Here is a 17495-nt window from a genome sequence, read left to right on the forward strand (position 1 = left end):
AAATAACTCTAAGTACGACTGTAAAATTCAATTCCCCAATTGCCTTACGAATAAGAGAAATCTGTTCTAATTAAACAATACGCTACGAGGGTTGTTTCAATTTAGCCCGTATATTTCTCTGACACAAACCAATCATGCCAGTTTTCACTAGTTTAGAATAATTAAACAATTACGGATTTAATTACTCTAATTAGTTTTAGGTTATCGAATTAATCTAAGATCTGGGTCCCGGATAATTGAATAATATGACAACCATAAAAATATAAAGTAGGAAATATACGAATACCAGAAAATAATAGGAAAAAGTAAATCAGTTCGAGCTCGCAATTTAAATTGAACCAAGTCCTCCGTTGTTCATTGATTAGAAATAAAAGTTTAGTTCATCTCTATTGAGAGAATCTCATGCAAAATTGCTGAAGTAATTGTCGCATACATCGTCTCTCAATTGAAATGAAAAATCCGATGGAATAAGAATAAAGAAAAATTACAAAGTCAAAAGAATGACTAATGTTTCTTCCTTGGGATCAGTCATACGATGGAATCAGAAAATAGGAATTAGCCAAAAACCAAAAGCTAGATTCCTCCTATTTTCTTATGGCGGCTGGCTCTCCAAAAGCTAAGTGGAGTCCTCATCTCAATTGACTTCTGTCTCCTATTCAGTCGCAGCCAACAAAATAGGAAATCTCCTAATTGGCAAGCTTCCTTTTTGTGCTAAACTACCTTTATCAATTCAAATCAAACAATCAACTAATGGAATGTTTGTGGCCCCATGTTGCACTTCCAATTGGCAGTTGGTGTTACGCATCTTTCTCGCATTTTCTGGACACCTTAAGACCTGACTTGACGCGACTATGCCAAACAGCAATTGTAGTGGAAAATTTGCACCTTTTTACCACATTTTATTCCAACTCCCTGCGATCAATACAAATTTTTAAAAGTGAGTAGAATCCACCAATTAATACACATTTGGTAAGATAATAGGAGGGAATTAATTATAAAATAAATGACAAAATTGTGACCTATCACTTATGCCAAATAAAAGTTTTCCCATACACATGATATCAACTTGGTACTACATATCTAAAAACAAACATTTACATGTCCGATTTCTCTGGTTTTTTGGCAAGAGAGATGATAAGACTATTAAAGAAGCCTTTGCCCATGCGGAGAAGCTTTGCTGCATTCTTCGCAAACCTATGGAATATGTCAGGTATAATAGCTTCTCCAAAATGACTTGCAAGGATGGGTTCGTAAACTCTGTCCGTTTTAGATATCAACGTGTCATAGCATGAGTTAGTACTACTCTGTGTGTGTGTTAAGAGAGAGATAGAGAGATAGACTGACTTGGTAGGATGAATTCTTTGCGTAGCTTGTGTTGCCTTCGCCCCTATTCATATGCAGTATTTGTTGGAGTTCCATTTCTGATCTCTAGTTCTTAATCGAATCGGGACTGCTAAAGAAAGTGTCGGCTAATGATTGATAGTAGAACGAAGTTTGGGACTTAAATAGCAGAATTTTCTTAAATCCGTGTACTAACTGGCTACATACAGGTGTGAAGTGCATTTGAATTGATAGAAAATCTGTCAACTGGTCAAAGAGAAAGCCACTTCACACACATACATAGCCAGTTAGTAGACAGATTAATTAAAGAGAAAGGCACAGCCAATGAGAACGAGACACGAAGTAAATGGTATGCATAACACTGAAAAGTTGTATCACTTCTTCCATCCCATTAAAAGTGTAATAACTTCTATTTTGAAACATTCCAAAATGTTTGTCAAATTAAAGTCACTTTTGATTTTTTTTTTCAATGTTGTCCTCATCTTTATTGATATTTTATACTAAATTCAAATTTAAAATTTGAATTTTTAAAGGTAATTTTGGAAACAAATCCTCTAACAACACTATCAATCCACTATTATTAAAAAGTTGAAATCCTAAAATGCAACAAACATTTCGGAGAGAGTATAATTCAAAGAATTATATGTAAAACGTAGGCACAACATGTTTTGTCCGTGTGAAACATGACACATAACGTCCAAGCTGAAATGAAAACGTGTTAGTAGCGTAGAGCACTAATAGGCAGTGTTTAGAAACCTGAGTTGAACCAGCCGGTTCAACCGGTTAGATCGCGAACCAATCACTGCTCCAGTCCTAGCACCTTCCACATACATCATTTTCACACTTTTTTAGGGACATTTGAGGGGATGTTGCAGCAACATTTTGGGAACTCAAAGACTGCTTTTTCTTGATTCTCTAGCAACAAGAAACAACCAGAAATATAGGAGTAAAGACTTAGGGTGTGTTTGGATCCTTGTTTTTGGGGCTGTTTTTGAAAAACTGTTTTTCACATCCCAAATGCTACAGTAAATGTGTATTTCTAAAACAACTCCAAAAACACCATATCCAAACATTATATCAAAAACAACTACATATGTATATTTCAATTATGTATATTATATTAATATAAATTGAAATATACAAATTGAAAATTATATATATTATATATTATATAAATATTTATATACATTAATATTATACATAATATATTATAATATACATAATATAATATACATAATATGTAATATTGTATACATAAATGTGTAAACATTTATACATAATATATTATGTACATTATATTATAATATATACATTATTAATGTATAATATTATTATGTACATTATTGTGTATAATAATGTCTAATAATGTTAGGTATAATATATAATATACATAATATGTAATAATGTAATAATGTATATTATGTATAATATATTATATTATGTATATTATATTATATATATACAATATTATGTATATTATACAAATTGAAAATTATATAATATATATTATATGAATATTTATATAATGAAATATACAATAAATATTACAAATTGAAATATTATATAAACACCATATTTATAATATTATAATATTTATAATTAATATTAATGTATATTATATATATATTAAATATTTATATATTTATTTTTACATATTATAAATATTTTATTTTACTTAAAAAATATTTTTACATATTTATAATATATTTATATGAATATTATATATTATATAAATTATATATAATATAATATATATTTTACATTTATATAAATGTACATTTATACATAATATATATATTAATGTATATTTATAATATACATTTATATTATGTATTATACATAATATAATACATTTATATTAATATACATAATATTAATTTTACATTTATACATAATATTAATACATTTGTACATTTATATTAATTATATTAATACATTTATACATAATATTAATATATATTAATAAAATTATAATTTATACATTTATAATATTCATTTGTAATTTATACATTTATAATAATATACACTTTTACATTTATAAATATATTTATAATATGTATTATATGTAATATAATACATTTATATATTTTTATATAAATACATAAATATATTTATTTATAAATATTTATAAATGTATATTTATATAAAAATATATAATTTATACATTTATACATTTATACATTTATGTAATATTCATTTATAATTTATAAATTTACAATAATATACACTTATACATTTATAAATATATTTATATTATGTATTATATATAATATAATAAATTTATAATAAATTTTTATATTTTTATATAAATATATTTATTTATAAATATTTATTAATGTATTATAAATCCATAAATGTATATTTATATAAAAATATAAAATTTATAATTTATAATTTATAATTTATACATTTATATAATATTCATTTATAATTTATACATTTATAATAATATACACTTATGCATTTATAAATATATTTATATTATGTATTATATATAATATAATACATTTATAATACATTTATATATTTTTTAGCGAATATATAAATATATTTATTTATAAATATTTATAAATGTATTATAAATGCATAAATGTATGTAAAAATAAAATTATAAAAATACCCAAAAATATGTTTTAAAAATACCTCTAAAAATAATCCAAAAAACATCTACAGTAAAAGTTTTTCATATAGTTTTTGAAAAACAATCTAAAAAACAACTAATCCAAACGGACTTGTATTTCAAAAACGAAATGCTACAGTGCTGTTTTTGAAAAACAACCCCAAAAACAGCTAATCCAAACGGAGCCTTAGTTTTCTTGAACATATTTCTCTAGTTTTTTTAGTTAGCTTAGTCTTTCATTTTTCTTGGAGAATTCTTGGAGAACTCTTGATGTGCTCAATATTTTGAAGACAATGAAGATAACGGAAATTGAAAACTCTTGTTTCTTCAATTGAATGAGTAATTTTTTCACTCCTTCTTTCTTTATTGTTGGATTTATGTTTGGTTGCTGATAGGTTGCATTGTTGTTATTAATTTTGTGATTATTTCCCCCTTGATTTTAGCCAAATATTGTATTAATGGATAAATTCTACTCATATTTGATAATTTGTGCTAATTGCAGGAATATGACGAGAAAAGGAGTAAAAAGTGGTTTAATGAAAATTTTTAGCCAGTTCTTTTTGGGCTCGTTCAAATCCTACTGTCAAGTCTCAGAGGCTCGAGATTTTACTACGAGTGGTAGTATCCCAGTTCGAATGGAAGTTCTTAGAAGCATGTTTCCTTATCTGAGATAATTGGTCTTTCTTTTTGTATTAAGAAACAAATAAGTTATCTTTTGTCAATTTAGGGAATCTCCTTTTCTTTGGAAAAAATTAGGAAGTATTAGTAGTTTAGGAAAGTAAGAGACGTGAGAACAAGGAAGTCTTCTTGTTTGCGTTGGCTTTAAAAAGTCATAGTTGTTTTTAGCGAAAGGGGTGATTAGTCTTGGCAGTCGGCACCAAGGAAGAACGAAGAGTTTTTCTCTTCGTCTTTTCTTTTCTATTGCTCCTTCTGTTGTCGAACCTCAGGCAACTTTCGTCAATGAAACTGCGTGAGTTATTTTCAATGGAAAGCAACTAATCCCTTTTTCTAGTCAAGGGTCAATTTGAAGATACGGTTTCAAATATCTATGAGATTGAATTATTTTTATTTATTTCTTTTATTCATTAGTATTCGTACGTCTTTTGTTTCAACTTCTTATGATTATTTTGTTATTTGAATGTCAAGGATTCGATACTTGAATTAATCTAGTAATCTACTGCCATATTAATCAATTAAATTCATAATTTTTTGATTGATTAATACTAGTGGCAACTAGCGTGATTTGTCCCATGTTAGGGAAACGTATAATCTAACTTCAATGAACCTTCATAGTATGTCTGTTAGTTAGGATTGATCTTTTCTAATTTTTAATGCAATTAGAGAATTAAATCCTATGGTCATATCTAGAGTTGTTTCTTGGTTAGGAAAATAGTTAATAATCGTACCTTGATTATCGATAAACTAAGGAAAAGTTGGCTATCAGAACTTGTTGATGGTTATAACCAATCTATTAATGAGTGATTAAATCATCCTTGCATCAATGATTAATTGTATGAATCATATCTGAAAAGTTGTACATTTGATTAGAGTCATATTTATTGTTGATTTAATTCTTAGTTATTTCGTTAATTGTTTCTTTAATTGGTTATTGAGTTATTTCTAAATTGTCTAAAAATTCCCCTTACTTTAGGCTCTAAAAAGAGAAATTTTTTTCAATCCCTGTGAATTCGCTCCTATTCATCGCTATATACAAAAATTTGTATTTTATTTGAATAGATATTTATTATTGAACAGGTTCGACATGTCTCAGTTGCATTAAAGTCTTAAGCTTTTCTATTCTATCTACTATGTCTAGGTAAGATAAATATTATTGTTTGGATTAATCTTTCCTACACTGACAGTGTATACACTATTAGTATTGGATAAATGATAACTATGTAAAATTTGAATTTGAATTTGAAATTCAATTTTTGCACACATGTCATGAATCAAACGGTGATAGTGTATACACTGTCAGTATATTTAAGATATATTCTTATTGTTTTAGGGTGGATGAATCTATTTGTACTTTAATTATGGATTAATTGTGGTTACCAATTGCCATATCTTGTATTTGCAAGTTCACTTACTTTGTGCATGAACATTTGTGAATGCTTAATCATAATTTACAATTCATGTTAGTTATTATTAATATATGTGAGTAGTTAACAATGATGGAAATAGAATAAGCAGAATCTAAAGAACATGAAAGTAATGATACACTTGGGTGAATTTTCTTCACATTTCTTCGTTTTAATGAAACCTCCACTTGTGATTTCACCATTAAAATTAGGGATGTGCAAAATCAAAAAATTTCGTTTTATCGACTGAATTCGAATTGAATTTGAAATTTTCAAAATTGGTAAATCAGAAATAGGAATTGAATTCGGGTTTTTCTAATTCATATATTTTGAATTTGGTTCAAATTCGGTAATGGGGTTTTTCAAATCTAAATTTTCGATTTCGAATTCACAATTTGAAATCAAAATCAGTATTCACAATTCGAAATCGAAAATCAAATACTGATTTTGATTTCAAATTTCTTTTTAATATATATATTTTATATATGTAATATATAAATTATATTATATAATATTATATAAAAATTATATTATATAATATTATAAAATTTATATTATATAATAATATATCAGTATTCACAATTCGAAATCAAAAATCAAATACTGATTTTGATTTCAAATTTCTTTTTAATATATATATTTTATATATGTAATATATAAATTATATTATATAATATTATATAAAAATTATATTATATAATAAAGTTTATATTATATAATAATATATAAAATTTTTCGAATTTGATGAAATCAAAATTTACGAAATTCTAAATTAAATTCGGTATGAATTTGAAATCGAAATTGAATTGTTAGACCCGAAGACAAGTTAAGAGGAGAGGTGAATTAGGTTATTTAAAAAATTAATCAGGTTATGAGACACATTTTTGTTCAATATGAAATTTACCCTCTTTTCTAGGAGATCACACAATAAATCAATCAATGAATGAACAATATCACTTGAGAGAAGTAAAAGAGATAAGCAATTTAAGGAACACAACATAACAATAAGTAAATGAGAAGAAATGAATTGCAAACCAATTGACTACCAAACTCCTCTTGAAATTGAAGATCAATTCAAACAATTTTTTTCAAATTGATGAAATACAACTAATCTTATGTACAAAGGAAGGTTCACTTCCTCCTTGCCCAAAGTTCCACTCAGCCAAGTTAAGAAGTTTTACTATCCCTCAGGATAATCCTCACAGACCTACACTATTGAAGTATTCACTCACAAATGAAAAGTTTACAATGAACTTCACACCAACAAAACTACAAATCTTCCTTGGAGAGTGTTTTCTCACTAAAACTACTCTATATCTTTTATATCTTCAGTGTGCAAAAGTTGTTTGAAGTTTCTGACCATGCATTATTTATATAAGACCAAAAAGTGCTTCATTAATGTTTTCAACAGATAATAACTAGTTGAACAGCCAACTAGTCGTTAGGAGTATCGAACGTCCGATACTATTGTTGCTTGCGTCCGATAGCAGACAGAGAGTTTGAAGGATTTTATCGGACGTCCAGTACTTCTGATGCTTGCGTCCGATAGCAGCCAGAGAGTTTGAAAGATCATCTCAATTCTGTCGGATATCCGATACTTCGAATGCTTGCGTCCGATATGATCTGCACAGTTTGTTGGATGGTCCGCTATTGTCTTTATGAGCGTCCGATAGATTTCGTCTTCCTTTATCTTTTTTCAAATGCTCTTGTTCTTCGAATCAAATTGCTTCAAAATTGAAAGGATTTCTTAGAAAAAATATTAGTACTATCCATTTCTTTTATAAATATCAAAAGACAGGGATCAAGATTAACATTCTCTCCCTTTTTGATGATGACAAAACAATGGATGGAAGGAAGAAAAATGATCAGAAACTCCCCCTTACTCATAACATCCCAAACCAACATCCATTTAGTAATTTCTCCCCCTTTTTGTCATCATAAAAGTAGAGAGTAATTACCATAAAAAATAATAGTAGTGGCAACCATCATCAGCCAATAACAGAAAAATAATATCAAAAGATACAAAAAATAACAATGAACATTAATGAGACCAATATTTATGTCAACCAATATTCATTAGTCATTCAAAAACCATCAAAGGAACTTAGTTCAGAACATCAAAAATATCAAAAGTATTATAAAATACTTGTAGCAATCATAGCTCTATATTTCTTGTCATGAATTTTCGTACCTTCTTCATCTTTGTCAAATTTAGTAGATGCATACATAGGCGTTCCAACTTGTTTCGAATCCTCCATTCTGAATCTTTTGAAAAGTTCCTTTGTATACTTTGCTTGATTAATGAATGTACCCTCTTGAGTTTGAAACACTCGGAACCCAAGGAAGAAATTTAACTCTTCCAATATACTCATCTCAAACTCATTTTGCATAATAGTGAAAAAATTCTTCCATAAACACTCATTAGTAGCACCAAAAATAATATCATCCACATATATTTGCACAATTAAAATATCATTGGAACTTTGTTAAGTGAAAAGAGTGGTATCCACAATACCCCTTTTAAAATCATTTTCAACCAAAAAATTATCCACTTTTTAAAACTATTCTCAATCAAGAGGTTTGGATCCTTGAGAGTAGTATCATTTCTAACTATCCACATATATTTTATGCCTCTTCTCATGTTTTTTCTCACATAACAATCACTTTTCATGTGACCTTTTTGACAATAAAAATTACACATAATCAAAGAGTTATTTGCATGAAAAGATTTAATAGATCTCACTTCTCTTCTCTTATGAATGGTAAATTCATTTGCACCAAATTTAATTGTTTTTCATGAGTGTCAAGATAAGGTTTTAATCCATTTTCTTGAAAATAATTTTATTTTTTATGTTGGAGAAATTCATTTAGATTGTCCATTCTTCTTTTCAAATCACCTTGTTCCTCTTTGAACATGTCACAAAGTTTTATTTTTCTATCAAACTCATTTTGTAGATCAATCTCATGTTTTTTCAAGTAATCATTTTCATTTTTTAACTCTTTATTTTCTTGAAAAATGCGTGCAATGTCTTGAAGAAAAAATTTAATTTTATGTTTTAATTTCTTATTTCTACCATAAGATTCTTTCAAACAATCATGCAATTTTTCAATGAAGGATTCAAGATCATCATCAGTTTCATCATCACTTTCAAATTAAAGGTTAGAAATTGTTATCTCATTATCTCCAATGGCCATAAAAGTCAATTGTGCAGATTCTTCTTCCTCTTCAATTTCACCATCAGAGTTGCACTCATTTCATGTGAATTAGAAGTTGTTGAATTTTGATTTTCTTTCAGCTTTTCCTTCTTTTTTCTTCTTTATTGGACACTCACTCATGTAGTGTCCAGGTTGGCCACATTCATAGCATTTGTTGCTTTATTTTTTATTGGCCTCTTACTTTCCTTTGTTTCTTGTATTGTTGAATTGATTTGGAAATGAATTTCTAGGTCTTTCTTTTCTGAATTTTCTTTTGTTGAGGATTCTCTTGAAACTTTTTGTGATGAGAGCAAGATCATTGTCGTCAATATCCATATCTTCTCCATTCAAGGAAGTCGAGTCATCTTCATCTTGAGATACTTTTAGAGCAATGCTCCTTCTACCTTTGCATCTTTTTCTTCTTATACTTTAGTCTTAAGTTTCAACTCATAAGAGGTTAGAGAGTTAATAGGAGATTCAATAGGCATAGAATTCAAATCTTTAGTTTCTTCAATAGCAGTCACCTTACTCTCCCAATTTTTGGACAAAACATTCAAGATTTTTCTGTTTTTCTCTCTTAAGAAGTATTTCTTTTCTAGAACTTCTAAATCCTTAATAAGATCATTAAATTTACAATACATTTTGTCAATATCTTCATGAGGTTCCATTTTAAATGACTCATATTTAGTAACCAGTATAGATTTCTTTTGTTCTCAAACATTCTCACTACTTTAATGAAATTCTTTTAATTTGTCCAAAATTTCTTTAACTGACTTACAGCCTTTGACCCTAATAGATTCACTTGAGTCTAAAACACTATATAATACATTCATGCTTTTTGCATTTAAATTGAGATGAGTTCTATCTTCTGCAGTCAATTCATTTCTTGTCTTTGGTCTAAATCTATGAGTATTTTCATCTACTATTGAGGCATCATATGAACTTTTATTAACAATAAACTATAATTTAATGTCAATAGATTGCAAGAAAATAATCATTTTCTCTTTCCAACTCACATAATTTGATCCATTAAAAATGGGAGGTCTAATTACAGATTGTCCTTCCAAAAAATGACATTGTTAGTTGTCATCTTTACTCCTAAACAGATTGAGTTTAATCTCTAGAAGACCAAACTCTGATACCAATTGTTGGTCCGAAGACAACTTAAGAGGGGGTGAATTAGGTTATTTAAAAGACTAATCAGGTTATGAGACACCTTTTTGTTCAATATGAAATTTACCATCTTTTCTAGGTGATCACACAATAAATCAATTAATGAATAAACAATATCACTTGATAGAAGTAGAAGAGATAAGCAATTTAAGGATTGCAAACCAATTGACTACCAAGATCCTCTTGAACTTGAAGATCAATTCAAACAAGTTTCTTCAAATTGATGAAATACAACCAATCTTGTGTACAAAGGAAGACTCACTTTCTCCTTGCCCAAGCTCCACTTATTTAAATTAGGAAGTTTTACTATCCCTCAGGACAACCCTCACAGAGCTATACTATTGAAGTATTCACTCACAAATGAAAAATTTACAATGAACTTCACACTACCAAGACTACAAATCTTCTTTGGAGAGTGTTTTCTCACTAAAACTACTCTATATCTTTTATATCTTCAGTATCCAAAAATTGTTTGAAGTTTCTGACCATGCACTATTTATATAAGACCAAAAAAGTGCTTCATTAATGCTTCCAACGGATAGAAATTAACTAAACAGTCAACTAGCCGTTAGGAGTATCGGATGTCCGGTACTATCGTTGCTTGCATCCGATAGCAGACAGAAAGTTCGAAAGATTCTATCGGACGTTTGGTACTTCCAATGCTTGCCTCCGATAGCAGACAGAGAATTTGAAAGATCATCTCAATTCTATCGGACGTCCGGTACTTCTGATGCTTGCGTCCGATATGATCTGCACAGTTTATCGGACATCTGGTATTGTCTTTGTGAGCGTCCGACAGCTTTCGTCTTCCTCTATCTTCTTTCAAATGCTCTTGCTCTTTGAATCAAATTGTTTCTTAGAAAAGATATTAGTACTATCCATTTATTTTGTAAATATCAAAAGACAGGGATCAAGATCAACACGAATTCGGTCGGATTCTCTGATGCGAAAATTTTGAAAAATTCCAAATTCAAAGTTCCAAATTACCGATTTCAAATTCGATACACACCCCTAATTAAAATAGGGAAACTCTAGTGTTGGCAATAATCAGTTCATCAGCAAAAGCGAGTCTTGATTACTTGAGAAAAATGTATTTTTGGCAAGACAAGAGTAGTTAGTGATAATTAACCACTTCATTGATAGTTTGGTACATTTAGTGGATTTTACACCCTAGAATGCTTGTGTTTAGTTGAGATGCTCCAATTTCACTACTTTCAAGTGCATTGTTATAGTAATGATATTGCTTTACTTTTGTTAAAAATTCTTGATAGACTAAATAATAGAGGGAATTTTAGGCCTTAGTAATTGGTTTGTGTTTCTTGTGGGATTTAACACCTCGCATGCTACAAAAGTGACTTGTATATTTGCAACAAACGAGATAGTTGGTTATAACTTTCGAGTGCAGGTTTGAACCTCATTATAAATAAATTATCTAATCCATATTCATTTTTACCCTAAAAAAGTAGGATCTAATTCAAACTATATTCATTTTTCTCAAAATAAAAAAAGGAATCAAACCCAATCCATATTCATTTTTATCACTAAAAAGTGGGATCTAATCTTTTTGTACAGTAAAAAAAATAACTATATGTAGATCACGTGGTGATTTCATCCTGAAAGTGGTCAAAAACTTAGATTGGGATTAAATTTTGTTAAGGTAAACTTGTAATGGACGTAAAGTGAACATTTTAAAAATGAATGACAAAAAATTTATTTGGCGAAATGTGAGGGATATTTTGAACGATTTTTCATACTTTTAATACCATATCTTTAGGCCAATATATAATCATATTATTTCAAAAATATACTAACTATGTCTCCTAGGCTCTTAGTCCCCCTTCTCAATTGATCAACAATGTAAATAATAACCTTCTATTTTTCACCTTCCTTGAGAAATTTGAACAGAAGAAAAATGATACTATTTTTTATTGTATTCGTGAAATTTTATTCAGCAGAAAATAACAAAAAAATAAAAAAATAGTGAAAAAGTGAAGATAAAGGCCATTACAGCTATAAAACAATAAAGAACAAAAGAAGACGTATCACGTTTTCTGGATATTTACTTATTTTCTGACATTTAATTTTACTTTGCATATCTTCTTTTTTCCCTCGTGCTTTGATCCAGTTCAAACTTCTTGCAAATATGCCCCGAACCGGCCAAGAAAATGAGTACCAAAGGCATGTGAAAATCGACCTTAAATGTATTGAAAACTTCCATGTTCAATCACGAAAAAATTCAGGGCCTTAAAAACTGTCCAAAAACTATGCACCACAAGCCATTGCATTCACACAAACATAGTGAAAGCAGAAGAAGCTTTAGCTTTGAAACTTGCTCAAGTATTAAAATCTTGCAAATCCCTCTTGGCCTGGCCACTCTAATCCTTCCATTATCCAAAAAGATCAGCAAATCCATGCCCAAATCACTGTCAATGGACTTAATAGCTTGGGTTTATTGGGAACAAGGGTTTTGGGAATTTACATACTTCGTGGGAAGTTTTTTGATGCCAAGAACTTATTTTTTCAACTTGAGTTGTACTATGCCTCCCCTTGGAATTGGATGATTAGGGGATTTACTTTGGTGGGTTGGTTTGATTTTGCATTAATGTTTTACTATAAGATGTTGGGTTTTGGTACTTGTCCTGATAAGTACACTTTTCCTTATGTAATCAAGGCTTGTTGTGGTTTGCAATCATTGAGATTAGGTAGATTAATACATGGGTCGATTAGAGATTTGGCTTTTGAGTTGGATGTGTTTGTGGGTATTGCTTTGATTAAATTGTATGCGGAGAATGGTTGTATAGATGAAGCGCGACGTCTATTTGATAAAATGCCTGAAAAAGGATAGTGTTTTGTGGAATGTAATGCTTATGCGCAAGATAGGAACTTGGTGGATGATGTGTTTGGGTTGTATAGAGAAATGAGGATGAATGAAACTAAACCTAATTCAATTAGTTATGCTTGTATTCTTTCAGTTTGTGGTTCAGAACAGATGGTTTATTTTGGTGCTCTTTGTCAGATGTGGGTTGGAGATGGAATCTTCGGTTGCTAACACTTTGATTGCTATGTATGCAAAATGCCAATGCTTGTCTGATGCACGAAAATTATTTGATTTGATAACGCAGGCTGATTTTGTAACTTGGAATGCAATGATTGGGGGCTATGGTCAAAGTGGGCATATGCCTGAAGCTTTAGATTTGTTTTGCCAAATGTTATCTATGGGTGCTATACCAGACTCAACCACCATTTACAAGTATACTTTCATTGTTTTCTGACTTGCAGTCCCTAAATCAAGCCAAGGAAATTCATGGTTACATATTAAGAAACAATGTCAATACGGACGTATTCTTGAAGAATGCACTTATTGATATTTACTTTAAGTGCAGGGCTGTGGAGATGGCATCTAAAATCTTCAACTCTTGCCTTGCTGTAGATATCGTCATTTGCACTGCTATGATTTTGGGATTTGTGCTCAATGGAATGGATTTTAAAGCCTTAGAAATGTTTAGATGGGTGCTGGATAAGAAAATGAGGCCCAATGTAGTAACTCTAGCAAGTCTCTTACCAGCTTGTGCTGGTTTGGTTGCTCTAAAATAGGGTAGGGAGTTGCATGGTAGTGTTCTTAGAAATGGGTTTGAAGACAGGTGTTATGTAGGAAGTTCAATTTCAAATTTGTATGCAAAAAGTGGAAGGTTGGACCTAGCACGTCTAGCTTTCTTCAGAACTTCCAAAAAAGACATTGTTTCTTGGAACTCAATAATTACTAGCTGTTGCCAGAATGCAAAGTCGGAGGAAGCAATTGATATTTTCTATCAGATGGGTTTAGAAGGAGCCAAATATGACTCTGTTAGGATATCTGCAACTCTTTGTGCATGTGCAGACTTTCAAGCACTGCATTATGGCAAAGTAATACATGGATTCATGATTCGAGGAGCATTTAGCTCAGATCTTTTTGCTGAGAGCGCAGCGATAGACATGTATGCTACATGTGGACACTTGGAATTAGCATGTACTGCTTTTGACTTGATGGAGTGCAAGAATGAAGTTTCTTGGAATAGCATAATTGCTGCTTATGGGAACTGTGGACACCTTGAGGACACTTTGGCTCTACTGAATGAAATGAGGGAAAATGGATTCTAACCTGACCATGTCACTTTTCTGGCCATAATATCTGCTTGTGACCATACCGGCCAAGTTGAAGAGGGCAAGAAATTTTTTGAATGCATGACCCAAGAATTTGGAATTACAGCTTGAATGGAACACTATGCATGCTTAATAGATTTGTTTGGCCGAGCTGGTCGTCTTGAAGAAGTACATCAAGTGATTAGGAGCATGCCATTTACTACAGATGCTGGCATATAGGGCATGCTACTCGGAGCCTGCCGTGTCCATGGGAACGTTGAACTAGCTGAATTGGCTTCAAATCATCTTTTTGACTTGGACTCGTAAAATACTGGATATTATATACCCCTATAACAAGTGCAAGCTGATGCTGAAAAGTGGGAAGGGGTAACAAAGTAAGAAATATGATGAAGGAAAGAGAAGTGCAGAAAGCTCCAGGTTACGACGTGATCTCGCAACTCGGGAATACGTGGTTTGACAATTCTTCATTCGAGCAGAAGAGACATTTTGATGAGAGGTTGAAACCAAACTATTGTAAAATTTCTGGAAAAGGCAACAAGGAGTACAACAGCTGTCACATAAAGATGGAAATTCTGTATGGTAGTCGTTTATCCCAAATCAGCAGACATGAGACCATTGAGGCACCTTGTGAGCGCAGCTGTAGTAGTGCTAAAGATATGCTAAAGAGTCAATTGGATGAGGGACACCATGCTAGACGATCATCACCACTTGAGATAGAGATTTGGGGAGGTCCGAATGTCATGTATCTCACTAGGGGATAAGGCACTCTCGACAGGTTGTAAGTTCCAAGACCCATTTTCCAAACAGTCACTGACTTGCAGTCCCGGGCAAGGGACATAAGCCTTCCCTGTAGCAAGCAAGCCCATACCCAACCAGTTTTCAAGCCAAAAGGATAAACGACCTGTGCATATCAATCGTCACGAGTGATCCTCCGCAAAATCTCGAGCTTGTAGCAGTCATCACCATGTCTTCAATCCTTTGTTGGACATTGGTAACTGGGTTAAATGCGATTGTTGCCTGTATTTCACAGTCATGAAACGGGTCCATAACATAGAGGTAGTTCGTAGCCACCACCAAAGCTTGCAACTAAATACCTGCAGCATAGCCTCTAGTGCCATGAACCCTAAGCCATCCTCTTCGACTAGTTTACATAGCATCTTCCATTCCCTCTAATGTCTCCTCTCCTTCCCCTCCATCTCGCCATAGAAGAAGGTAGCAAAAAAGCATTCCATTTGGCGTAAAGTACTTGTTGGGGCCTCTAAAACAGCCATGATATGTTGGGGTATTGACATCAGGACGTGCTTGATAAGCAATGCACGACCCCCAGCTGAAAATGCCTTGGTTTTCCAGCCAGCTAGCTTCGTTCTCATTTTGTCAATTATATGTTGAAAATTCACTCGACTTGGTCTGGTTTTGCTAGCGTGCAGCCTGGATATTGAAAAGGTAACTGGCGGCCTTTAATATCTAGCCATTGGGATGTTTGCCATGATGTAGCCATCAAGCATTGTAAGGAGATAATAAAGAAACTCTTGTCTTTATTGATTCGCTGCCCTGAGCCCACTTGATAAGTGTCGAGAAACTCTAGTAGTGATTTGATGTCTATTCACTCCCCCTTCATAAAGAGCAAGACATCGTCAGCAAAGCTCAGATGTGTGATTGGGATACATTCCCTCAGGAGGACGAATGGAGAGAGTTTACCCGTCAAAAGTAGGGCATTCAAGCCTCGGTTGAATGCTTCAACAACTAGTAAGAATAAGTATGAGGAGAGTGGATCTCATTTGACTCCCCGCTCACCTTGGAAGAAGCCGAAGGGCTTGCCATTGACAAGCACTGAAAACCATGCTTCTTGAAGATTGTTCATGACCAAGGAAATAAACAACCATGCTTCTTGAAGATTGTTCATGACCAAGGAAATAAACTAGCCATTAAATCCAAATTTACACAGCAACTTGGATAGAAATTGCTAGGATATGAAGTCAAAGGCCTTCATTATATCCACCTTGGGAATCATGTTGTGGCCCCGAGTTTTTGTGTCTATTGATTCCAACAATTCTTGGGCCAGAAAGATATTGTCTGATATTTCCCTCTCTTTGACAAAAGCAGATTGCTCTGATGATATCAGAAAGGCATCAATGATTTCATTCGCATACAAAGAATCTTCGTGAATACTTTTTTTAGGAAGGTGCAAAGATTTATTGGTCTAAACTCGACAAATGTCGACAGCTGTTCCTTTTTTGGCAGCAGTATGATTAAGGTGCTGGCAATACTTTTTATGATTGGAACCCCACAAAAAAACCCTCAACTGCTTGCAACAGGTCTTGAGTTGTTATGTCCCAACAAGTCATGTAAAAGAACCCCGTAAAACCATCCACCCCTGCTGCAGTTTGGCCATCTAATGCAAAAACAACTTTTTTGACTTCCTCCAATGTAACTTCGCTCGTTAAATTCTCGTTTTGTTGGTGTGTAACCAGCCTTGGAATCGAAGCCAACAATTCTTCAATTGCTGGCTCACTATTAGGAGTGTTTTGGTAGGACAACAAGTTTCTGTAGAAAGCCGCTGCACTCTGACCTATAGCCTCCTCGTCTTCTAACATGTTGTCATCTGCCCCCCTTGACGAATTGAGAGGCATGCCCGCTTGGATATTAGAGTGGAATGGAAAAATTTGGTGTTGGAGTCTCCCTTCTTCAGCCACCTTATTCGTGCTTTTTGTTTCCAGAACATTTCCTCATCAGCAAGTGTTTTCAGCAGCCTCGCTTGTGTGTGGCTCCCCATTGGGTCTTTGGCTCTTTTGCCCCTTCCTCCTCCAGCAAGATCTCGCATGCTTTAACTTCTTCTTCTGCTACTGCTACGTCCTTGAAAACATCTCCAAACATGTCTTTGTTCCACTGCTGAAGTTCATGTTTGAGGTGCTTGAGCTTGAAGAAGAAAGCAAACAAGCCATAGC

At 31.9% G+C, this 17495-nt stretch overlaps 1 pseudogene; it reads left to right on the forward strand.

Annotated features, from left to right (window-relative positions):
- Positions 1-1131: 1131 nt before the first annotated feature.
- On the forward strand, positions 1132-15311 carry LOC113777311 (annotated as a pseudogene).
- The last annotated feature ends 2184 nt before the right edge of the window (positions 15312-17495 follow it).

This window comes from Coffea eugenioides, chromosome 7 (assembly GCF_003713205.1).
Source record: "Coffea eugenioides isolate CCC68of chromosome 7, Ceug_1.0, whole genome shotgun sequence".
In the NCBI taxonomy this organism is placed as follows: Eukaryota; Viridiplantae; Streptophyta; class Magnoliopsida; order Gentianales; family Rubiaceae; genus Coffea; species Coffea eugenioides.